Below are 25,844 nucleotides of genomic sequence, written 5' to 3' on the forward strand. Positions count from 1 at the left end.
TTGACAAGGACCACCCTATTCCAGCTCCTGCTTACTTCTCCATCCTCACCGGGCATTTCTGCCCCTCCCCCCAGATTCCCTGCCGGAGCCCCGAGAGATCCTTCCTCTGTCCTGACTTTGTCATGGATCTTAACGAGCCTGGGCCTTCATCCATCCACTCATTGATCCATTCGTTCATACGTTCATTCCATCATTAAGGATCCCCTGGTGGGCAGGACAATGGTCTTTGCAGAGAAGATGTGCTGAATAAGTTAACACATTAATGAGTGATGGCCGGCAGGATAGGAAATATACAGGGTACTTGGACAGCCAATACACGGGGTCCAGGAAGACTCCCTGAGAAGGAGACGTTTAAACCGAAATCAGACGAACACACAGGTATCAGCCAGGTGAAGAAGTCAGAGGAGTGTTCTGCCAGAGGCGACAGGATGTGTGAAACCCTGGGGGGGGCAAGAGTGCTGTGACAAAGCTCCAGAAACCAAAACAAGAAAAAAAGTGCAGCGTAACCCGGTGGAAATTGCCCGGGGAGGGAGAGGGTGACTGAGGCTGGGGAAGTATGGATGGATTGCAGAGACATCTCGTAGGAGCAGTACAAGAACTTGTGAATAATTGGCCGTGGAGGGTTGGCGGGTGGGGTGTGCAGGAACGTCTCCATGTTCGTGGCTAAGGCAACCAGGCGGAAAGTATTGCTGGCCACAGAGATGTTCGCTGTTTCCTCCAGAGCCTGGGGAGGAGAGCTTTTGTTGACCAGGTCAACGAGAAAATGGGAAAATGAAAGAATCGTTTGGGAGGAAGACGAGTTGACGTGTCAGGTTGTGGTGGGCGGAAGGCAGCTGCAGGGGGCATCCGGGTGGAGGATGTCCAGCGGGTCATTGCACATGCAGGTACGAGCTCCAGAGAGAGGTTCGGCCAGAGAGAGGTCCAGCGCCGCCCGCCCCGCATGGTGGGAATAACAGGGTCTCCTCTGCCTCCAGTCCCTGTGGATGGTCAAGTCAGGGAAACTGCAGTGGCCTGGCTTCCGTCTGGGCCTGCCTCTGCCTGTGTGACCTTGGGTGCACCACTGAGCCTTGGGTTTTCATGCACAGCATGGAGTGGACACTCCCTCTGTCCTCAGGTCACCGTGAAGCCATATGTATCTAGTGTAAAGGGCTCAAAATGTCAGCCATCACTGCACTGTCCCGCAGTGTCCTTAGTCCTGTCATTTCTAAGTCCTTTGGGGAAGTGCCACTTGGAGTTTCTTTTCCCTTGGCCCAACCGGATGCCCCACGTGTCACTCTCACCACCTGTCTGTGCCTTCTCCCTCACATAACTAGACCGGAAACATGGCACCATCCACGTTGGCTTCATGTTGGTATCGTCCACAGCACCAAAGACGTTCAAAGCCCAGGTTTGGTTTGGTTTGGTTTTAATTTGAGAGAGAGAGAGAGAGAGAGAGCACACGAGCCAGGGAGAGGGGCAGAGAGAGAGAGAATCCCAGGCAGGCTCCTTGGTCAGTGCAGGGCCCGACGCCGGGCTCCATTCCGTGACCGTGGGATCGTGACCTGAGCCAAAATTAACAGGCAGACACTCAACCGACTGAGCCACCCAGGCTCCCCAGAGCTCAGGTTCTAAAGCCAGTAAGAGCTAGTTTCAAACACCCACCTTGTAGCTGGGTGACCCTGGGAGCTCATTTAACCCCTCTGAACCTTGGTCTCCCTGTCTGTAAAGTGAGAATACTGGCAGTGCCTGCCTCACAGGCCTGCAGGAAGGAACAGAGAAGGCTGTGGGAAGGCAGTTTATCAGGGAATCTCAACTCACGGGGGTGAGTAAACAAGGAATTGTTTTATTTATCTAAAGCTCGCCATTAGGCATGTTCTGTCAAACCCTCCTTTCCTGTTGGGGAGTAGCAGCCATGATGGTATGTCATTCCAGTTCTATAACTTCTTGGCTATTTTTGGTTCATCCTCTTTTTTTGGTTGTGATTGCTTCCAACGGTCTTATTTATTTTTTAAGATTCAGTGTTGTTCAGTGAAAAACTACGGAGTCTGGAGCCAGCTGCCAGGGTTGAATCCAACTCTGCACTTAACGAGCTGAGCGCCTTGGGCAAGTTACTTCACCTCTCTGTGCCCCCTAGTTTCCTCATCTGTTAAATGGGGATGATGATGGTGCCTGCCTCTCAGGAAGGAGTACTGCCAGGGGTAAGCGAGTCGCTACAATTAAAGCTCTCAAAGAAGAGTGCCAAGCTCGCAAAGGAAACATTGTGTAAGTTTGGCTATTATTATACCCAGCCCAGAGTTCCTCTCCTTCTGCGGGGCCGGTGGTTGTGTCTGCTGGCTGTTCTGGTGATCTCTCTCATCCTCCTTCGTTCTCATTCCGGCTTTCCACGACAAAGCCGGCGTTGGGGCCTAGAGGAAGACGTGGAAGACAGCTATCATCTCCCTTGGCCCAGCAAAGGGGACATCATTCCCACCCAGCAATACTGTACTCTACATGGCCTTGATGCTGGCCAGTGGTGCCTTCAGGAGGCCCCAGAGGAGGGCTCCCTTCCGGGCAGCCCCCCATCGATGGTCCCTTTAGATTTGGGGCCTGTATCTTCCTGGCCAGCTCACAGCATCCTGGTGCAGATCTGATGCTCCCCTCAGTGTGGTCACGGGCTCCCAAACACACGTACCCTCAGCAGGCCAACTCTTAGACCCGTGGGCACATGTAGAATCAATCACATGTTCTAGCTGGGATGGAAACTCCAGATCAGGGGCCAACAGATGGGGGGGTGGGTCCCACCCCCGGTCCCCACCCACGGCTCCCAACACGCAGCTGCCCCCAGCATTGCTCCTACACACCCCAGGCACCGTGGTGACAGGCTGGGTCAGGGCTCCCATTGGTCCCTGCGTGAGCCAGGAGTGCACCGCACCCCCACCCCACCAGTGTGACAGAGGTTTCCCCGAGCCTCCTTCCCCTGCTTCAAAGACAGAAGTTTCTCCATTCCCCGCTCCCTGGGCACATCTGGCCTGGCGGTCTCTATAGCCATTGTTGGGGGGCTGCGGCTGGGGGAAGTGGGGGTGATGCTCACACTTCCTGCCACAGTGTTTCCCCCAGCAGCCCCAGGCCGTGGTTCTCTAACCTAGAATGCGGGCACCTTGATCCCTTCATTTCCTACCTGCAGCTTGGCTTACCAATTCAGGCACATGATACCCAACACCGTCCTGTGATGCATCATTATGAATATAAAATAAAAGGGGGGGAGGTATTACACATTGCTTTTGAAGTATATTTGGGGGAGCCTGGATGGCTCAGTCGGTTGAGCGTCTGACTTCGGCTCAGGTCATGATCTCGCAGTCTGTGAGTTCGAGCCCCACGTCCGGCTCTGTGCTGACGGCTCAGAGCCTGGAGCCTGCTTCGGATTCTGTGACTCCCTCTCTCTCTGCCCCTCGCCCACTCACTCTCTCTCTCTCTCTCTCTCTCTCAAAAAGTAAATAGACATTAAAAAATTTTTTTTTAGTTTAAAGTGTATTTGAATAAGTGAGTGAACAAAAAACATTTAAAAAAGCATACTACAAACCAATATTATAAATACAGTAATAAATTGGCAGTGACTAATAGAATACCAATGAGATATGAAAATATGAGAAATCTAATTGTTTTGTAAATGATATTTAAATAAAGCCCTTTCTCTGTTATTGAATTAGAATGAGCTGTGGCTTGGAGCTGGGGCTCTTGTGCTCAAGATGCCGGTGACTCCATACGTGTCAACCCAATGCTTAACTTTTTCTGTGGCTCAGGTATTGTTTCAAAACCTCCACAAATAACTCCGTAAAGGTTCATGGATCCTGTGAGAAAAGAATTATTATTGCCATCAAGGCTGTGTTCCAGCTGAGGAAACCTGGGCCTGGTTTCTTACTGGAGAAACTTAGCAACATCACGTAGCTGGTAGGTGCCAGAGCCTGAGTTTAAACCCACAGAAGCTAGGAAAAAGAAAAAGGAGGAGAAGAAGAAAAAGAAAAACCCACGGAAGCTGGCTCCGGAGGTCATGCCCTTTGCCACGGCATTATTTTTCGCAGGCAGCACTCCCGTGAGCATTCAGCTTCCAGAATACCTTTGCCATTTTTATTCCCAATTCGGGGACAGATGGTGGCACCAGACCCAGGAGGGCAGAGCCTCTGAGCTCCGCAGCAAACAGTGCCCCCAGGCCAAAGCGACAAGGCCACAGCTCTCCCTGGGCAAACCCGGTTAAGCAGACGTAGGATGGTTTCCTTCCAAGAACGTCTCTCCTGTCCATGTCCTTGTCAGTTTTCCCATCAGGAAAATGGGCATGTGTAATATGCACCCGTGGCAATAGCTGCAAGAACTAATTAGCGCCTGAAATGTGTGTCAAGATCCCCGGCGAGAGGTGCTGTAATAGGGGCAAAGGATTCTCGCATGAGTTCCAGTTTTGCCTCCTGTGGCCCGGTCCTCCCTGGGCGGGAGGTGGTGCCCCGTCTTGTTGAGATCTGATCTCTAAATGCAACTGTGTGTTTTCTTTCATCCAAATGACTGTGCTCATCTCGGGAGCAGCCTTTAATTTTCTTCTTGGAACCGAGGACCATCCTTACTTACAGCAACAAAAGGTCCCTGGGACGGTGAGGTAAGATTTGAATTAAGATACCTTGGCATCCTTCACTCCCCGGCAATTAACGGGCAGCAGGTTTTCAGCAGCACTCACTCTCCTGAGAGCGCCCTTTGTCTCAGGACTGCCTGTCTGTCCTGTTGTCCGTCGTCCCGATGCAGCAGCCCCCCCCCGGCGGCCGGCTCTCTGCAAGGTGCCAGGCAGGTGCACGGCGTGGCGGGGACCTCCGAGGGCCCAGCCTGATGGGGAAGCCATGTGGCTCTCAGACCCCCGTCTGCGTGGCGAACATCACATACGGCCGGGCCCCAGTGACTGTCCAGGCGGCCCGTTCTCCCCGTGTCTTCCTCACCCTCACCTGCCTCTGGGCCACCGTTGTTCGTTATTAGCATCCCTCTCCGGAGAAGAGAGAAAAGGAGAGAAGAGCCAACCTTTGCTTGTCCGTTTGGCTCCTTGTCAGCGACTCTGGTAAATGTGTAATCTGATGGAACCATGGTCCAAGATGAGAATTTGGACTCCTTCCCTCTCTCTCTGCCCCTTGCCAGGCATGTGAACTCCTGTTGAGGCTTCAAGTCCCAGCCTTCCCCAAGGCCCCCGGGCAAAGTGAGAAGTTAGTCACTCCCTCCCTGGCTGCCAGAGCCCGTCTCCAGCACTGAGAAGCACTCAGCACACCGTGTGGTGCGGGATCACCAGGCCCCGTCTGTCGGCCGGTGCAGGGCGGGGGCGGGGAGGGGTGGGGAGGGGGGCTGCCGGCCTTCCTGGAGCTCCAGCCCCACACATCTGGGCCCCGTCCTTGGCACGTGACTGGGGGTGAGAAATGTGTGCTGAGTGGCACAAATAAGCCCGAGTAGACCTGCTTTACCATTTCCCCAGAAAATCAGGAGTTAATGCTTTGAGGGGATTTTTGTCTGGAGTTTTCCCGGGGCTCATTTGCTCGCGGTTTTTAAGAAAACAGTGTCACAGAATTTCTAGAGATGGGAAGTCCTTGATCCTTCTCATTGGCTTGACAGATGTCCGTTGACTCTCCATGATGTTGCTAGTGCTGTTGTAGGTGCTGGAGAAGCGGCCACAGAAGAACCCCCTGCCCTCGGGACGCTCACATTCTGGACACGATATTCTTCTCCCCCATAATTGCCTGCTCACTACTCGCCTCTCTAGTCCTTTTCCCTAAAGGCAATGAGCCATCTAAACCGTGTCCAGCAAATAAGCAGAAATGCCCAGGGTGGCCCGCTTAAGTCCCTGCCATTACGTGAGAAGCTTTTTAGGAGACTAGATGTCAGAGGGAGGCGGTGACCTGGGAGCACAGAGGCAGGTGGCGGGACAGGGAAGGTTTGTCACCTCCTGGAGCACAGTGGCAGCCAAAGATGGCCTCGGGAGGTCGTCGTGATGTCTGGTTCTGAGCAGGGAGGCAGCACAGCAGACCGGCCCAGTCTGCTTCTGCCTGAGCCAGGTCTTTAAGGGGGGACACAGAGTTTATCTAAAGTGCTGTGAATTCCCACAGCCTCGGGCAGACCCATATTCCAACGTAAGCACAAAAACAAATTCTAAAGCCAAGTAAATGAATGGTGATGAGCCACAGGTATGTATTATCACGACCATTGCTTTTCCCGGAGAATTCTCTCTGCGAGGGGAGGGGATCCAGCCCACAGCCGTGATGTTCCGTCAGCTTTTCAGCAACCGCTTTCGGTGCCTGGAACTGAAACGGGGCCTGGCAGACAGGTCGGCTTGCACAGTCCAGAAGGGCACACTTCCCTGCAGGAAGGGGGTGTGCTGTGGACGAGGGGGGCCCTCTGGCCTTGCCGTCCTGAGGGTCAGCTTTTCAGCAACCAGGGCCATGATTGTAAAGGGAGATCTTTGTGTGGACAGGAAGGCAATAGTTTTTGGATGAGCTGACGTGATGATTGAAGTCCTTTTGGCTTTCCTGGTGTCTGGGTGGAAAGAGAACAGGTGTGTGCCTTTGCCAAAAATGACAGCCCACGAGGACTATGGATGCCCCGGGAACAGAGTCCTTCTGTGCCGGCCGTGAATTCCTCAGAGGCTGGGAGGTCTGCGGGTGAAAGCCGTGGGGGGGCGGGTGCAGATCTCTCCAAGACCTGGTTTCTAAGCAGTCGGTGGGAACAAGCATTGAGAAATGTTTCTACGTCTGCCCAGCCACATTCGCCCACGAGGACTACATACCGTGACTTCCGTTTCGGAACAGTATCCCCCGCTGCTGGCCAACTGAGGGGTTGTGGGCACACAGAGGCTTTCCTGACGAGGCCTTCTGGCTTCGTCCAGAGTGTCTCTGGCCTTGCCCTTTGTCCACCTCTCTCTGAGTGACATCGTATGTGGTTCCCTGTTTCTTCCCGAGGAGTGTGTGTGTGTGTGTGTATGTGTGTGTGTGTGTGTGTGTATGCACACGTGTGCCTGTGCGAGAGTGCACGCACGTTTAACCCTCTTTCGTGAGAGCAGCCAGGGCTCTTGCAAAGGCTTTCTCAGTGAGTGTAGAACATTTGGAGAAACTCCACATTCAGGGCGGGCTGTAGACGGGCCGGGCCGGTGGGAGCCCTGAAGGCTTGCCGGGGGACCAGGGCAGGGGTGTCGCGGGCAGCCTGGGCCCCCGGCCAGACCAGGAGGGAGAGAGAACCTGGCGATGGGACATTTTTCCCCCAAGCAGCCTGCATGCGGCTGCATTCCAGATGGCTCAAAGTGACCCGGAGTCAGCAGTCCGCGCTGGGGCACCCAGGGGTGCTGGTCCCGCCCGCCCGCCGGCGGAAGTCCCCGGCACGCTGCTGGGTGCAGGAAAGGGCGTCTCTGCCACTCGGTGCCGTTCGAGCGTGGATGTGGCAGGCAGCCTCGGAATCAAGCTGACACGCGTCCCACGGCATGACAACTGCAGCGTGAGGTTCTCAGGAAGGGCTGAGTGTGTGCATGAGGTCACTGAGCTCTGTTACCGTCTGACCAGCCTCAGCCTGCGTCCCGGTGACACACATCTGCTGACTGGACGGATCGGGGCCTCGTGCTGTAGGCTGACTGGTGGGCCATGCTTGAAAGACTCCTGGCGTGTGCCCCTGCCTGCATTTTTTCACCCTTGACCGAACACATATGCTCTGCACAATCAGGACAGTGTTAGCATGCGGGGCCGAGGCGGCTTCCTACACATCTGGCCGGGGCGGGCTGAATCACTTCCCCCCTGGGAGGGTGGCTCCCAGCTCCGTGACATCTGGAGAGTGGCAGGAAGTGTCTGGATTCATCCCAGGATGATTTTTATCTCCACATGCTTTTCCAATTTCATCAGGGCCTCCGTGCTACATTCCAAGTGACATGTCCACATTCGCCACGGACAAGAATGACAGATGGGGAAAAATCATCTTTGACCCTTGAAAGTCGGTCATGTTTTATGAGGTAAGAGCTTGGGCACAGAAGGTATCGTAGGAGGGAGCCCAGGGATGGCTTGAAATATGGAAGTTACGCATGTTTTAGCTTTTGGACATAAAAGTCCCCTTCCCAAACTACCGGCGTATCCAAGCGATGAAAACGGCATTTAAAAGTTTAATTTCTCTTTTGCGTTGGGGCATAACTTACACCGACCAAAAGGCACAGATCTGAAGCATACACCGTGGTGACTTTTTAATTTTCACGCATGCACGTGCCCCCCAGTGCCACCACGGAGAACGAGGGTTTAGGACCTTCCCAGCTCTCCAGAAGGTTCCCTTGTACCCCTCCCTGTCACCAGCCCACCCGTGAAGGTCCCCCCCTGTTCTGGTCTCTCTGTCACCACGGAGTAGTGAAAAGGGCCCTTTTCTTTTCGGGGTCTTGCCGCTTAACAAACATCGCAGCATACGCAAACGACAGCAGCTTTGTGAATTGCCACAAGGGTGCCCGGGGGGGCCAAGTCGAGGCTCAGATGAAAGGATTTTCGTGCCGCCCGTGTGTCACCGCACACAGGGGTCCTCCTGGACCCGATGTTCCACGACGGAGGATAGAAGTGCTCCCGGAGGAAAACTTTGTCTTTGGCCCTGGGGGAGAATTCGCGGTTGGCTCTCGTTTCGGAAAAAACCAAGGGGATCTTGCAGCTAAGCTCCTGCCCTTGCAAATATAGAGCCACAAGCTACACACGTTCTCCCCTCTGCGAGGGACAGCCAGGCCGCAGGCCCAGAGCCCCGGCTCTCTTCCTCGCTGGGCCTCTCCTGGGCCTTGCTCCCGTCCAGGAATGAGGCCCTCGTTTTAGCTTGCTCCTCTCCAGAGAAAACGCTTAGTCAGACCCAAAGCAAGTCGCTGCAGGACTCAAACTGTCCTCAGGAAATACCAGGAGAAGAGGCCGCAGGAGAGAGGATTAAGCCCTTCTGAGTATTCCAGAAGCCCGTATCTCAGTTCAGCAGCCGTTGTCATTAGGCGGGGTGGACGCGTCCATTCGCCTGACCTGTCGTCCTCTGCCAGAAGCAGCCACGGCCACGAGGACCTGACCTGGGGTGGACCGGCCTCGGCAACACAGACACAGCTTTCCTTTTATTTTTAGATCTGAGGGCAACCGCTTGGAGGGGTTTTCAGTTAGGTTTGGGGGGAAGCAGGAGAAGGGGGCTCTGGGCGCAAGACAGTGGAGGTGCTAATGGAAGGATCAAGGATCTTGGAGAAGGAGTCCAGAACAAGGGCTGTTTCTGCCTGGGTACGACACTGACCGTCAGCGGGACCTGGACAGGCCACAGCATCTCTGCCCTCTGCTCCCCATCTGCACCATGCAGGCCGATTATAAGAAAGCCTAAACACACAGCTGTTTTGCTTAGAGCAGGGGTGGGGGGTGGGGGAGCCCCACTGGGAACGTGGGTTCTTGAACGAGCGCCTCCCTTAGCTTCTGTAACTCTAGTGTGAGGAGTTGCATTCCCTCACGCTCCACCAAGTGCCCCCCTCGGCGTTTGGCCACGCTGGTGACAGGAGACCCTTCAACGGCCCCCCGAGAAGAGGTTCCTTCCGAGAGCGCTCCGAGCCGAGGGCACGTCTGATGGGTCACCGCTCCCTCGCTCACAGGGCTTGGGCGAGGTGGGGCTCGGCGGATAACTTTGAAAACCCCAGGTAGGAGGGCGATAGAGTGCTTTCCACGTGAGGAGGGTGGACTTTTCCCTCTTGGTGGCCAAGTTCTCCGTCTAGTTTTTGCCGATTGCCAGCACAACGACTTTGCACGGACTCAACAGTGTTTTGAGAGCCGGTCTTGAGGCGGAACTAGAAGACATTCCCCAGGGAGAACACCCGAATCATGGGACCCTCACCGTCTGGCCGGAGCAGCCCGTGCGGCCCAGCCCTTCCGCACGATGGACTCTAGTCGCTGGGGTGCAGTCCACCTTGTCCGGAAATATACCGAGAAGGCTTTTTTTCAGGACTTTAAAGACAGTATGAAGAATTATACTGTGTTTGGTCTTTTTGCGTCTTGGGCTGGTCTCATCCAGGCACCTCACGTTACTGAGAATTGAATTTATCGTACAAAATGCGCCACGCACAGCTTCCGGGACCATCGCCAGGTGTGTGCGTGCGTGTGTTACTGTGACGCGATGCCCCACCACGTCTGCTTCTGCACACTGAGGCCCTCAGGTCTGTGTGGAAAGGCCTCTCACACACTGTTTGAACCCCTCCTTTGGTCCTCGTCTGGGACTTAACGTCAGCCCGGTGTCCTTGTCCACGTCCTGTTCCGTCTTCAACACAGATTAGACGGGGAGGTCCCCCCTTCCTGGTTGTTGTTCCCGTATCAATAGTGATGGCTGCATCTCTGCACCCACGGCCGCTCAGAGCTCACGCAGGAAGCACATCGTCGTGAACACAATTCACGTGGCTCCGGGTAGCCCTCCCCCGCTGGCAATGGCACACGCCGTGAGTTGTGCACACACGGTGCGGACGCCCCTGCACAGCTCTAGCAGTGCCTTATCTTTGTGCCATGCACACCTTGTCCAGAAGCTCGTTCCATTCAGCAGTCTGCCTCTCTGACCGCCACTGCAGCCAAGAGGGTTGGGTTGTTTTTTTGTGGGTTTTTTTTTTTTTTTTTCGGTGAAGGGAAGAATGTCTCCCCCACCGTGCAGATATCATCATCCATTTCAGCGAGCTCCCTGTGGCAAGGCCTGGCCAGGAATTTGCTGCTTAGTTATTTGACAGCCACTGCATGGCTGGGGATTGCTTTGTCTGGAGCCATCCCTTACCCACCTGCACCCCCGGTGGCCGGGGACCGTGACTCAGACACGCAAGCGATGTTCAGTGATGAACGGATGAACTTGGCATCTTTCAGACCTACCCATCTCTGATAAAGTAAGCTTTGGTTCAAAAGGAAGCTGCATCTGATTTAAGGTTTCTTTACAGGAGGAAACAAAATGGCTTGCGTGCATTTTAACGACGGAGAAGCGGAGTGGGGGGAGCGGAGGGGTGAGGCGGGCACTGGAATGAAGATATGTTTCCCACCCTTGAGATTCTTCAAATCATTTTTAATGAGGTGGGTGATTTATAAATAATGTCAACTTCTGTGACTTTTCTCCTCCCGTTTCCTCCCCCTGAAATGTCCTTTCATCCACCCCATCCCCAACTCTGAGTATCTAATTATGTCTATTATCCAAGACCCACACTCCAAGAAGCCCCCCTTAATCTCCCTGACTCCCTTCATTAAAGTATCTCTGTGGCTTTTACGGAGTTCTGCCCTGCCCTGCAGCCACGTGGCTCCTTGCCCAATCCCCTTAATCTGTGCCACGTAGAAAACTCCTGGAGAGTAGGACCAGGCTCTCCCCCAAGAGATCTTTTTTTAATTAAGGTATCATTGACATACAGCATTATCAAGAGTTTTGCACACGGTAGGCAGCGTGAATGTGCAGGAATGAACAGTCCCAATGGAAACCCTTTTGTGATTCAGAAGTAATTCAAGCTAGCTTTTGGGAACACAGATTCCGATTATGACAACCTTCAGTTTCCTCTTTTGCGCATCCAAAAATTAAGATATGGAAAGTCATCTGCCTATCTACTTGTCAATCTTTAGACATATCCATCATAAAACCTATCTTTACATGTTCATAGTTGGACTATTTATAATAGCCAAAGGCTGGAAACCATCCAGATGCCCATCACAAACGGAATGGATAATACAGTGTAGGATTTCACACAATAGAACACTACAGGGCAATTATAATGAGCAATCCACAACTATAGACAACAATTTGGGCATATCTCATTAACACGATGTTGAGTAAAAGGAGTCACACACAAAAAAAAATATAATTTCATGTGTGTTAGGTACAGTGACAGGCAACACTTGTCTTTGCTGTTAGAGGTCAAGATAGTAACTTCCCTTGGGAGCATAAGGACTGGAAGGGGACATGAGATGTGGCTCCAGGGTGCTGACAATAAACTGCTTCTTGAGTTAGGTGCTGATTGCACAGGTTTTCAGTTTGTACAGAGATTTATTGAGTTTTATGCCTATGACACGGGTACCTTTCTCTGCTACATGTACTGTCCCTGGAGAGCTCTTGGCCTGGATCCTTCTTCCCACGTCAAGAATCAAAAGGTATCAGGATTCAAGCTCTGCTACAGTGTAGTGTGTTAGTTATCTATTGCTGTGTAACAAATTACCACCCCCCCCCCCAAAAAAAAACCCTTAGTGGTTTTAAAGAGCAAACATTTATTATCTCAGAGCTTCTGTAGGTCAGAAGTCGAGGAACAATTTAGCCAGGCAGTCCTACTCAGATTCTCTCAGGAGGTTGCAGCAAGCTGTTGGCAGGGGCTGCCGTCACCTGAAGGCTTACCTAAGTCTGTAGGATTCACGTCCAGTATGACTTATGCCTGTGGGAAGGAGGCCTAAGTTCCTCACCATGTGAATCTCTCCAGTGGACTGCTTGAGTGTCCTCACAATATGGCGGCTGGCGTCCTCCAGAGCCAGTGAGAAGGAGCGGAAGGAACAGCCTCAGTGTTTCTTATCACTTAGTCTCAGAAGTCCCACATCATCTTTCCTACCATATCTGTTCATCAGAAACAAGTCATTAAGTCCAGCCCACACTCAAGGGGAGGGGAATTAAAGTCCACCTCTTGAAGGAGAAGTATCACAGTATATCCTCTTGTGGATATATCTTTAAAACCATCAGAGTCCCCCTCCAAACCACAAATTATTTACATCCTTCCCATATGTAAAAAGTCCGTCATCCCCTTCCAAGGCCACCAGAATTCTCACCCATTTGAACATCAGCTCAAAGCCCAGAATCTCACTATCTGAATCAAGTTCAGAGGCAGCTGAAGCTCCTTGGGCAGAGTTCTTTGAGTGCAGCTCCTTACATACACTTCCCCTCACTATGAACTAAAGATACACGTTATCTGCACCAAACCACCCCCCCCCAAACATATGATGACAGGACAGGCACAGAGTAACCACCATAGATGCACCTGTTCAAAAGGGGGTAAGCGGGGCGCCTGGGTGGCGCAGTTGGTTGAACGTCCGACTTCAGCCAGGTCACGATCTCGCGGTCCATGAGTTCGAGCCCCGCGTCGGGCTCTGGGCTGATGGCTCAGAGCCTGGAGCCTGTTTCCGATTCTGTGTCTCTCTCTCTCTCTGCCCCTCCCCCGTTCACGCTCTGTCTCTCTCTGTCCCAAAAATAAATAAACATTGAAAAAAAAAATTCAAAAGGGGGTAAGAAACCAAGAGGTACACCAAAGCCACTGGCTGGTAGCAGTCCTGAAATCCAGCTGGGCAAATGTTGGAAGTTCCTTGTCTAGGATTCAGTCCCATATCTGCTCAGGAGTGATTCTCATGGCTCTCATTTCCACGTCTGAGTTCTTCTTCCTTTTCCATCAAAGGTGACCTGTGTTTGCAGCTGCATAATTTTGCTTGCTTCTCACCAATAGAATTCTGGGAGTCCAAAGACTTCTTTTCATTTTGTCCTATCTCTTTCCCTTTCAGTCCAAATGTGATTTTTTTTTTTTTTAAACCAAAGTGAACCTGAGACACAGGCTCTGAGGTGAATGTGCTGCCCTATTTCAAACAGGCGTGTGGACGCCATATCCAACCAGTCTCTCTCAACGTGCCCATGAAAACATAGGGAAGTATATCTTTTTTAATTCTCATTGCTGAAAACGAAGACACCCTTGCTTCAAGAAACAGACAGAATCTTGGAGAAACTGATACTAAACAATAAGGTGGACAGAGCAAAAACGTTATAAACGTACTGTTGTTTTCAGTTCGTGGAATGATCTTGTTTTGGGTCTCAAAACAGAGACCAACAGAAGAAGAAAAGGAAGGATGATATCTGTAGCTTCCTTATCATTGCCAGAAAACCAGGCCACTAGCCTTCTGCCTTTTGGGCACTATGCCTGCCCCACCCCACCCCACCCAGTATAACTTTCTCTACACAGAGAAGGCAGGCAAATGGGTGACACATACTGGCTATCCTGAGATGTGGTCTCCACAAGTGAGGCAATGGAGACATAAGAACCCTGGTCGCAGTGCATTCTGGAAATTGTAGTTTTTGTGCTCGATAGCAACTCAGAGTATCGAAGAAAGAGCCCAAGAACAGAGAAATTACAGTGGGCCCCCAACACCAGCTAAAACAGATGATCTTCTAAATAACACACAACCGAATACAAAGGTGAACATCTTTTTCTTGAAGACAATCTACATTTCGAAAAAATATATAATAATCTGGATCTAATACCCCAGACTGGATTTAGAAACAAGAGGAACAGAGGAGAGGAAAATTTAAGTATCAGGTAACTATTGACCCTAACAATGAGAGAAACATGGAGGAAAGATTTTGGAACTTTAACAGCTTATGAAAGTTGAACCTGGATGTATGTTCCAAAACACTAGTGACTTTGGCCAGAGGAATTAATACACCCAGAAAAGCCAAGAAAGTGTTTAAGAAGTGTAATAAGGTATGCTAGTGGTTCTCAAACAAGTAGGCGTCAGAATCACGTGAAAACCTTGCTAAAACAGTTTGCTAAGCCCCACCCCCAAGGGGCTATAATTCCAGCGGGTCTGGGTGAGACCTGAAAATTGGCATTTTGAACAAGTTCCCAGGTGATGCTGAGTGCCCGAGGACTATAAGAACCACTGGGGTACTAGAAAACGTGTTATAAAATTACAATAACCGATGAATGGATAAAGAAAATGCACACCTGTACGATGAAAACTATAAAAAAGGAACAAAACGCTGATTCATCCTAGCACATAGATGAACCTTGGGAACATGACGCTGAATGAAAGGAGTCAGACACCAAAGGCCACAGAGCGTATGGTTTCATTTCTACGAAATATCCACAGACAGGCAAATCCACAGAGACGAAAAGCAGATTCACGGTTTTCGAGGGTTGGGATAGGGAGGAAAGCAGAGTCATGGGTACAGGGTTTCTATCGCGGGGTGGTGATGAAAACGTTTAGAAATTAGACAGCGGTGATAGTCGCGTGACCTTGTAAAGATACTAAAACCCAACTGAATTCTGCATTTTAAAATGGTGAATTATATGGTCTAGATCTCAGTTTTAAAATACAACCAGGGGCACCTGGGTGGCTCAGTCGGCTAAGCGTCCAAATTTGGCTCAGGTCACCATCTCACGGTTTGTGAGTTCGAGCCCCACGTCAGGCTCTGTGCTGACAGCTCAGAGCCTGGACCCTACTTCAGATTCTGTGTCTCCCTCTCTCTCTGTCCCTCCCCTGCTCACGCTCTGTTTCTCTTTCTCTCTCAAAAAATGCATAAACATTAAAAAACAAAAGATTTCAAAATCAGAAAGGAGCTGTGCGTGAAACAGAGTTGCATCGAAAGACTGTTACGTGAAATGCTCTTCAGCCATTAAAAAATGTTGTTGTAGAATTAATATTTACTGCCATGGAAAAATGGTCATGATATACTCTCAAATGGAAAATACAGGTTACAAAATTATATATATACTGAGCCAACATTTTGGGTTTTTTTTTTTTTTGCGCTGTGTATGTGATGTAGAAGATCCAGAAAGTCATACACCTGGCGTTCCAGAAGGTGTCTAGGTGAGGAGCATAGTTGGGGGATTTTTTTCTTTCAAGCTGGTTTTTTCTGCAAGCGCTTTGCAGCGCTCGTGTAATAAGGAAACAATTTTCACTTTTGAAAGCAATGAAACGTACAATTGAGGGGGACACTCCATTCTCTCCGATGACGCTCTGATGGACAGGAAATGGAAACCAGGGGCGATGCGTCCACTGAAGGATGAGGCAGAGATGCCTTAGGGGCCCCTCTCTTTCTGCCGGATTCCTACCACGAAAGTACGGGATTCTGCTAACCAGAGGTGCTCTGCTCTTGAGGCCACTTGCTAACTTCAGGGAGACAGTGCTTCTTGAAGAGTACCCTGTGTTCTTGGAGAAATCTTTATTTCCCTAAATATTTCCTGTGGGAGAGAAGTCAGAGACCCCAGATCACTGGGAAGGTAAGGACATCAGGCTTGAACACCTTAGCGGGTGTCACCTTCACCAGCGAGAATGGTTACCGTTGTTCAACACTTCCTACTTGCCAGGCTTCCAGCCGAGTGTTTTCCACGTATTAACTCATTTAATCTTCCCAGCGACCCAATGCTCTAGGTACTATTATCATCCCCATGTTAGAATGAGAACCTGAGGCACCCAGAGATGAGGTAACTTGCCTAAGCTCACAGTGTTCAAATCTAAACATTCTGCCTGTAGAGTCTTTATAAGACTTTTTAACAATAGCTTTATACATCCAGGGGCCCCGGGGGGGGAGGGGGGCTCAGTCGGGTGAGCGTCTGACTTCGGCTCAGACCTCGATCTCACCGTTGGTGGGTTCGAGCCCCACATCGGGCTCCGTGCTGACAGCTCAGAGCCTGGAGCCTGCTTCGGATGTTGTGTCTCCCTCTCTCTCTGCCTCTCCCCTGCTCGCTCGCTGTCTCTCTCTCTCTCAAAAATAAAATAAACATTAAAAAATGTTTTTTAATATTGAAAAAAACCAGTAAGTTTATACTTCTGGGTCCAAACAAACTTCTTGCTGCTGTCATTTGGGAAAGTTTCTTTACCTCCCCACGAGGCTCTGATGCCTCTTCCAGAGAGGATCGGAGTAATCGTAGACACATTTTGCATCATCTCACATCCATCCACTCTGGATCCCGGAGAGGCAGGGCTCCTTGGACCCCCTAGGCCCTTCCCTGCTCCCCAATCCCGTTGCCCCATGGGTTCAAGATGGAGGGGGGGGGCAACCATTGGGCTGTTGGCATGATGGATCCTCATAACACCTTATCCTCAGGGGGTTCAGGACTTGTAAGTCACGTCCCGGGTCCCTCCTGCCGGCTGTGACATGCCGGGCACACCAAGAGCCGGATCCTGTTTGAAATCCCGAGGCGTGGGCAGTGCTCTTGAATTTTCAGGTTTTTTTTTCTGAATTTTCAGGAAGTTATTTTATTCCGTGACAAATGGGGCCGGGAGCATGGGAGGAGTCCACCTGGAGTGCATGGAATAAGGGAGCACGTTGTCTCTAGAGAAATTCAAAACAATAACAGAACTAGACCTCTCATTTGTCTGTTTTTGAAGGATGGTTGACACAAAGTCTATCTATTTTGTATCATCTCCATGCACCAACAATTCCAAACAACTTCAGTGATAAAGGACCCCAATCTCTCCCACCAGCCCCCCCCAAACACACACACCTGGGCATACTGCATACCAGCTTTCATTCCCAGCTTTCTGCCATTTTATTTGTGAGTCATCAACCCCCAACGCCCTCCCTCTTCACTGGGGTTCTTTGTCCCCCAAGTGGTGGGTGAGGAGGGTGGGTGAGGGAAATGGGTGATGGGAGAGGGGGAGGGGACTGGCCTTTAAAGGCTGTGTCTGCCCTGTCGGCCCCTGCGAAGGCATCTGGGACACCGGAGCTGGGGAAGCAGGCATGGGGCCCAACTTCGACTTTCCCTTGAGGGCAGACATTGTCCCCAACTTGGAGTCAAGCTCATGCTGGGAAAGGGCGTGCCTCTGAGACCCAGCCCTGATGTCCCAGCTTCTGCAAGACATTCCCTGGGCCCCAAGGCAGTGTTAGTCACTTCCTTCTGGAGGAACTTCTGTATACCCCTTTGTTAGAGCACTGGGCTCGCTGGCTTGTGCGCTTAGATCACCCCACTCTGCGGGGAGCTACCTGAGGGCAGGCGCTTCCTAGTTCGTCTCTGTCCCCCCAGTTCTAACAGAGGGACGGACACAGAGCAGAGGCTCAAAACTGCTCAGTGACACCGAGAAGAGAATCACACGCTGTCCTCCTCTTTCCCCGTGAAACCTGTCCGCTACGGGTCCGCACTAAATACGGGCTAGGGTGAGGCCGTCGTTCATTCATTTGTTCCGCGTGTGCTGGTTTATTCTTATGCAATTATCATTACGGTAAAGTGGCGTTTGTTTTTCTTTACAGTCCTTGACCTGAGCGAGTTCATTTGTGAAAGGCGTTAAACGGCAGAGCTGACAGAGGGATGGCAACTCCGTGCAAAGCGGGGACGGTTCTGGAAGGAGATTCAGACATTCCACACGGGAAGCTAGCGCGGTCCGTTCGCTCTGTGGCGTCTACGGAGACCTGCTGAAGGAATGGAACCTGCCGACGTGCAGAAGGGCCGAACCTCCTGGGAAGGGCTGTGTCCCAGCCACCCCACCGAGGCCGGCCGCCATCAGGGCCCGGTCGGGGCCTCGGCGTAGTAAGGGAAGTACTTACTAATAACGGGTGGGGATGAGCTGGGAGGAAAACGTGATGGGACTCGTTCAGCCTTGTCCAGGCCACACCCAGTTTAGTCAACGACTTCTGAACCCGGGGAAGGGAAAGGAACACAGTGGCGCTTGGACCGAGGGCTTTGAAATAAAAATGTCAACGCGCTCCTGCGAGTGTGGCCCAATCCCGTTCTCTTCCAGAAGAGAAATGCCCCACGTGGCCAGGCTGGTCCTGAAAAGGAGCCCCGTCCTGCAGACACCTGACTGTTCTACTGAAGGAACAGCCTGCCGGCCTGATCTGCTTCCTCCCCTTGAAACAGAGGAACCGGGACTGGCTGCCCCGCTAGAGCTGTGTCAGCAGGAATCAGAGGGAATCCGTTTTCTGCCAGGATGGAATTGAACCTCCACAGGCATGCGCTGTGGCGGCATTTAAAAATACGTTTTCTAGGCGCCTGAAATGTAAACGCAGGTAAAATAAATAAAAGCCAATTAACAATAGCATCTGGGGAGACACCGCTTGGGGAAAAAGAGAGGGGAACGTAGGGGAAATCCTTGGGAAGTACACAGCCGATGGCTTCCTGAGGCCTGGCTTTGACATCTTCTGAGAACCTTCCGCGGCCTCGCAGGCAATGTTAGCACAGGTGGGGTTTGCAAACCGGTATCCCATGGGCCAAATCCGGCCCACAGCTGTGTTTCGTTGGCTTCAGTGGCGTGTTTGTTTTCTAAAAGTGGAAAATCTGCAAATGGGACGTGTGCTTTCCAGTTTACCACGGTCCTCACTGCTCCCAATTGTCTTACACAGGCTTGTCACCTGGCCTGCCAGGCCTCTGTGGCCATGATGCCCTGGACTCCAGTTCTCAACCTTGGCTGCCCGTTGGAATAATGCAGGAGGGCTTTGGAAAATACCCGTATTTGGGTCCCACCCCACCCCCCACCCCCCTAGAGATTCTGATTCAATTTACCTGGAGAACAGCCTGGAGGGCAGTTTCTAACACTCCCCCAGGTGATTCTAATGTGCAGCAAAATTTGAGAACCGCCGCTCTTGGGGAAGCAGAGTGGCTGGAGAGCTCTGACCCAGGGCATTTTCCACCAGGCACTGCTTATCCCCAGATTGACCGGTCTCCTTTACCTAGAGCTGGGCCTCCTGGTCATAGAACCACCAACCTCACCCAGACCCTTGAATCTGACCTTCTCTGAAAGGGGTCCAGGCCAGACTCCCCAAAGGATCCCTCACGACTAGGAAGATAACGATCTCTTTTCAAATGATGAATTTAGGGCCACTCTTCCAGAGCTTCTAATACTTGGCGACTTAAGCACAGACACATTCGGAACCAGTCAGCCCGTATTAGGCACGAAGCACTTTCTCGTTTGATTTCTCATCTCGGATTGATAACAACATCGTGGAGAAGGCATTGCTCTCCCGTCACAGGTGGGAGAATGGTGACACCCAGCCCTGGTGCTGTAAAAACCCTGCTTTGTAACTCTGGCTGCAGCTGAACTTACTTTCATAAACATCCAGCGTCTGCTGTGCAGTCTGTGGAGGGCTGTATTCCAGAACAGCCCGGACAACTGATGACAGCCAGAACTTACTCTGATTGGGTCAGCCCGTGCCATGTTGGTTTGTAAACATTGGCATTTAGAATCAGTGGACTCGTCTTAGGCACCGGGCACGCTGTCTTGTCACTGCTGTTGCTAGATCCACAACAAAGGTGATTGAGAGGTGGCCCCGGTGCTTGAAGGCTCAGGCCTCGAGGGGGAATTCAGCACTGAAGTCCTTCCAATAGGATAGTTGCGCGAAGAAGACGGACGCGTAAGCGGAGTATGAGACAGCAGCAAGAGGGATGCGTATACTTCTGTCTGCAAACACCAAGGAAGGCTTGGGCAGAGCAACAGGTATTTAGACCTGCATCTGGAAGGACGAGTAGGAGTCTCCCCGGCAGAGGAGGAGGTGAGTGGGCGGAGGTCCTTGCTGAGCAAAGGCACAAAGGCATACCACTGCCCAGCATGTTTGGAAAACTCGGCTTTGAGTCAGGAAAAGAATTCCAGATTCCCTTGAAAGTTAGTTTACCCTGCTTATCTAGAAACCTAATGGTTCCGAATGGCGTTAACTATGTTTTTCAGTGTTGGGCCCATCCAGGTGGGCCGCAGGTGAGTCCCCCAGCTGCAAAGACAGAGCTCCCTGCTGTAACATCCTCTTCTGTGACCCAGCTCCTTTCCTTCTCAAATAACATTCCAGAATTCTAAAAGTGACCCTTATCTCCAGCAGAAAGTAATCTCGTTTTCTCTCTCACTGTATGCAGTCACAGGCACACTGATGTTGCTAATTACTTTCCGCTGGCTAATTCCAATAGCAGCATGATTTTACAGATCACAGGAGAAGATGGCAATCAGAGAAAAGGAGCACATGATATAAACACTAATACTTTAGATATTTGCTTTAACTCGTCTTGGGACAGTTCTAGCCTACGTCATGCCACTAATCAGTACATTCACATTACCGTCTATAATTCCTCTTTGCCAGGTCGTTTAAAATCCACACTCTACCCCTTACCCTGGACATCCCTTCCTTAATGCTGTTGAATTCAGAAATTATGGATTTTTTAAAGTATTTATTTATTTTTTGAGAGAGAGACAGAGTGCGAGCAGGGGAGGGGCAGAGAGAGAGGGAGACACAGAATCCGCAGCGGGCTCCGGGCTCCGAGCTGTCAGCACGGAGCCCGACGCGGGGTTCAAACCCACAAACAGCGAGATCATGACCTGAGCTGAAGTCGGCTGCTTAACCGACTGAGCCACCCAGGCGCCCCAGAAATTACGGATTTTTGTATTCAAACTCCGAGAGTTATCTAAAGGCTTTCATTTGATGTAATTAATAAGGCTCTACCTTCTCCAGTGAATGCGTCATGAGACGTAACATTACCTTGTCCAAAGTGCGCAGGAGCCTGAGTTCTCCTTTCCACGTGCGTGTGTGTTAGCCTGGAGTAACGTACATGACTTTGATATTCTTCAATATAGTCAAGCTGCAAGGTCTGTACAAGATTAATTACAAACGTAGGGGCCCGGGGTAGATCAGCCCTTCATTATCATTAATGAACCTTCTTCATCTGCACTAAGAGACCTCTAATTGGGTTTATTTCTTACAGTGGGCATGTAAGTATCCTTCAGAAGTTTACTTTGCCAACCTATATTGTGGGATAAACCTGCTAATCCACGCCACCTTGGACGATCCGCTGAGAAGAAGTAAATTTCATGACATGAGCTGGTTGAGGAAGCCACAATGAAAACCCACTACATCACAACATAGACTTGGTTCATTAATCTGTAAGTAGAACCTGGCCTTAATTATTCATGATAATAGCCCTTAATATACTAGTTCGCTGCGGCATCTTTTGTATCAGTAATGGAGGTCTCTGTCCTTTACGAACTTACGACAAGTCTCTGCTATTAAATCTTCACTGAGAGGCGGGCTACGAGCCTGACCAGGGATTTCATGGGAATGTCATGTTCGAAGCGTAATAATCAGGCTTTACTGTGCTGAAGAGACTTTCATCCTAAGGATCTCAAAGCACTTTATGAGCCTTCATTAGTGCCAGGAATACCCCGAAGGCACCATGGTTTTACTATCTGTGTTTTATAAGTGAAGAAACAAGACCCGGGCTGGTAAAGTGACTTGCCCAAGGTCACAAGACCGATTAGCCAGACATCTTACAGGGTTTCTTCAGAAGAAACCATTTGTGTGTCATTTCAGCTAAAGGACCTTGGCCGTGACTTGCAGCGTCTGGATGCCCCCCCCCCACACACACACCCACTCTGGCACAGTTGAGGCACGTAACAGGCCCTCGGTGCCTGTCGGCTGAAGGGAGGGATAATGCTGGTGCTTCCGATTCAGAATCCCTTGTGAGCTACCCAAACCCCTTTGCTCACAGTTCCTCTCCCCCTGAGTATCCCAAACGTGTCGCTGCTGTCACTTTCACATTTGCACTAAGAAGGGGGTGTTTGCAGGGTTCGGCTCTGAGGAAGAGGAACAGAGTGATTTCCACCTCCCGTATTCTAGGATGTTAACAAAAGACCTTTGCTCGATCGAGTTAGGCTCTGCCGTTGTGTTGGAGAGCTCTAGATAAGTAGGTGGTAGATTCTTCTTATAACTCCGGCAATTCTTGCTAGACCCTCGAGCTTCAAGAAAAACCGAGAAACCGCTTTTAAAAATATATATACATATATATTTTTTTTTATTGCTAGCGCCACGTAGGCTATGGATCCCGCTCGGAGGTCGCTGGGGGTGGATCTTTCTGTTTGTTTGGCTTCCAATGTGTATTTGATCCCAGCTCAGATTTACATTTAAGACATGTTGAGAGTGTGCACTCCCAGGTTGTGCGGAATGCCAGGAAACGGGATCATTCCACCAGGCGTTAGCTTTCAGCTCTGTCCTTTGTGACAGATTCCAGAGCGTCTCCACCTTAAGGCAGGCGGGTCACCAGGCCGCTTCCGTGACCCCCCCCTAACCTGTACCAGGCTGCCGGCAAGCACTCCTGTCAGCATTGTTTACTCTGGCAAGACTGATGGCGTCCAGGTGGATTTCCCAACCCCCGCGCCTCCTCCCCCGGCCCGCTTCTCCCCTGCCGCTCGCAGCCACGGCTGGCCGCGTGGTGCGCTGTGCAAACCGTGCAAATCTGCAGTTTGCGGGAAGCGGCATTTCTCCCTAGTCGAACCACTGGCGTGGCTTCTGAGGACAGGAGGGCCGCCCCCGCCTCCCCCGGTGCCCCTGGCCGCCACACCGGCCCCAGAGGGTGCCCTCTGGCCTTGGCGAAAATGTGCCTCTGTGCTTGCTTGCTCCTGCCCTCGCTTCTCCCTGGGTGGAATCGCCCGCCTGGGAGGGCCGTGCTGTTGGGCAGATCACCCCGGGAAGCATCTGGAGGGCCTGCTGGGGAGATGCCCAGAATGCCAGGCACAGATGGAAGTGTGCGGGAGCCGGGCTTGGGGCCCGAGGGAAGCAGGTGGCCCCCTGGTGCAGAGCAGCCTGACGTCCCGCAGCTCCCTGGGCGGGCCACAGCCCCCGAGTAAGGACTCACTCTCAGGATGACGGTTAGGCACTGAGAAGTGTGGTCAGTCTCCAGGACATGGCGCTCAGCACTAGGGACCCACGCGTGAGTAAGGCTCCATTTACGGGACGGAGGGGCAGAGTTAAAAGATAAGAAAGCAAACGCTGAAATGACATGTTACAGAATCCAGAAAGGGAGCTGAGGGGGTGCTTGAAGGAACAAAAGGGACCAGGACATGGGGGGGAGGGGGGCAGGGAGGGAGGGTATTCCTGGCAGGAGAAATGCCATAAGCAGAGGTGTGTCCATGGAACCGTGGCCGAGGGACGTGGCTGGTGTAGGGTTCACACGTGGGGCTGGCGATGGAAGAGGGAGGCCAAATGGTCAGGGTGGGGCCAGGAGAAGAAGGCCTGCAGGGCCAGGCAGGGGCGGTATGCAGCAGGCAAAAAGGAAACGTTCTGGGAGGATTAGCCAGGAAGGTGGCAGGGTGCCATGATCCAGGTAGTGTTCTAGAAAATTAATCTGGTATCCACGTGTACGTGGAAAGAGACTGAAAACAGGAAGCCAGTAACCCACACGGGATTTGATAAGGCCTGCTTCACCTGGTCCCAGTCTAGAGCCTTCTTCAGCCTGTCCCCTCCACCCCTTTCCATGGTTAACTTCGCATCCCTCGAGTCTTGGCTTCAATGCCACTTCTTCTGGGGAGACCTCCCTGACTGACCCCAGAGTTTTGGGGGTCCGTCAAAACCCACTTGCTTTGTCATAATTACCTCATTGCGTTTTGTGTGTGGTTGAAACAACAACAAATACCACATGACAATCATGCGAAGAAGAGTCGCCATTTTGTGCAAATGGCACCACCATTCGTCTCCAAAACTCTTTCATCTTGTAAAACTAAAACTCTGTATCCATCAACAGCTCCCCTCTTCCCTCTCCCCCACCCCCTGGCGACCACCCTTCCCCTTTCTTTGTCTAAATTTGAGTACTCTTAGGTACCCCATATAATAAGTAGAATCCTACAGTGTTTGCCTTCTAGTATTTACTATTCAAATACTGGCTATTTCACTTAGTGTAATGTCCTCAAGATTCATCCATGTGATAGCACATGACGGGATTTTTATCCTTTTTTTTTTTTTTTAAGAGCTTATTTATTTATTTTGAGAGACACAGAAAGTGCAAGCAGGGGAGGGGCAGAGAGAGAGGGAGAGAGAGAATCCCACGCAGGCTCTGTGCTGCCAGTGTAGATCCCGACCGGGGGCCCAAACTCACAAAATGAGAGATCGTGACCTGAGTTGAAACCAAGAGTCAGACACTTAACCGCCTAAGCCACCCAGGCACCCCTAGGATTTCCATCGTTTTTAAGGTGAAATAGCATTTTGTTCCATAAATATCCATAAGGGAGATATCTGTATATCTATAGGGAGAGAGAGAGATACCTTATTTTGTTTACCCATTCATCCATTCATGAACACTTGACTTTTTGTGTTTAAATAAAATGGACTCTGATAGAATAAAACAGAACAAAATAAAAATATGGGGGTGCATTCTTGTAATAAGGTCATGGATTGGGACAAGAGTCACTTATCAGAGCTCCTATATAACAAGATGGGAAACAAAATTTATATCATATCCCCAGATTTGAGGAACATGAAAAAATCCCTCCTTTGTCTTGCACATAACAGCGCAAGTGTCCGGGTGGGTATTAATGACTTGATGTGTCTGACTTTTCTCACCTGAAACCGGCAGAATGAGCGAATGAGCAAATTCTCCGAGCCCCAGTCTCCCCGGCATTCCCCATTCTGTGGCACTCTCTGGGTGGGAATACACATGGGCGCGCTGAGTAGCTGTCACCTGCTAGGTGCGTGATCCTAGAGGCTCCCACAGAACCAGGATGCAGTCCTGGCCCCTGGAGTCTGGATTTGGCTCCTGAGAGGAGCCCTGAGCCCTTTCCCTCTCCATGCCCTTCCGTTTTGTGCTCCTAGCACCAAATATTAAACCCTGCACAGGAGTCCTCCCTTCCGGGCGGGACAATGGGGAGCCAAGACAGCCATCTGAAAAGTTTATACCCTGCAGCTACAAAGCGTGAGGGGGCACATACCTGTGTCTGTCCTCCCACACACGCACCCTGGGGACAAAGAAGCAAAGGAGAGAGGTTGCAGCGATACTTTGGTGACTGTGGGATGGAAAGGAGAGGATATGGGGGTCACCATCATCTCAAATCTTTTCCCTAGTCATCAGCAGGGACATCACCGCCGCCCCCACCATGTTATCGCTCTGTTGTGGCTATTACACAGATGTTTAATGAGGCAAGTGTGCACTGAGGTCCAGAGCCTCTGCTGACCTGTGTCTGGTGCACTTGATTGTCCCCAGGCCCCAGTACTGCCCTTGAGCCAGAGCACAAAGTCATCAATAAATACCTCTGTCTGGGAGAACCAACCGAATCTGTATAAACAAGACCTGTGAGCTGGAAATAGCTTACACTGGGAGTTGTTTAGTAGAATGTCCACGTCCCTTGCCATAAATCTACAGTCCAGAGATCCATAAGGCATTTAGGGTGTGGTTGGGACGATAACGTGTCATGTGGTTATGCTGC

General features: G+C 51.2%; 1 protein-coding gene and 1 long non-coding RNA gene across 4 annotated transcripts in view; both read left to right on the forward strand.

Annotated features, from left to right (window-relative positions):
• Positions 1-1,995: 1,995 nt before the first annotated feature.
• On the forward strand, positions 1,996-18,716 carry LOC123582421. Its single transcript, XR_006704370.1, has 4 exons — positions 1,996-2,177; positions 3,759-5,047; positions 7,857-7,963; positions 17,932-18,716. It is a non-coding gene; the product is annotated as an uncharacterized LOC123582421 (long non-coding RNA).
• A 2,640-nt stretch (positions 18,717-21,356) lies between these two features.
• Positions 21,357-25,844, forward strand: part of BNC1 (basonuclin 1) — a 55,263-nt gene continuing 50,775 nt past the window's right edge. For all 3 annotated transcript variants that reach the window (XM_045448582.1, XM_045448583.1, XM_045448585.1), the window contains exon 1: positions 21,357-21,536. The gene's annotated coding sequence lies outside the window, so the exon portion shown is untranslated. The remainder of the gene's footprint in view (positions 21,537-25,844) is intronic.

This window comes from Leopardus geoffroyi, chromosome B3 (genome assembly GCF_018350155.1).
Source record: "Leopardus geoffroyi isolate Oge1 chromosome B3, O.geoffroyi_Oge1_pat1.0, whole genome shotgun sequence".
NCBI lineage: Eukaryota > Metazoa > Chordata > Mammalia > Carnivora > Felidae > Leopardus > Leopardus geoffroyi.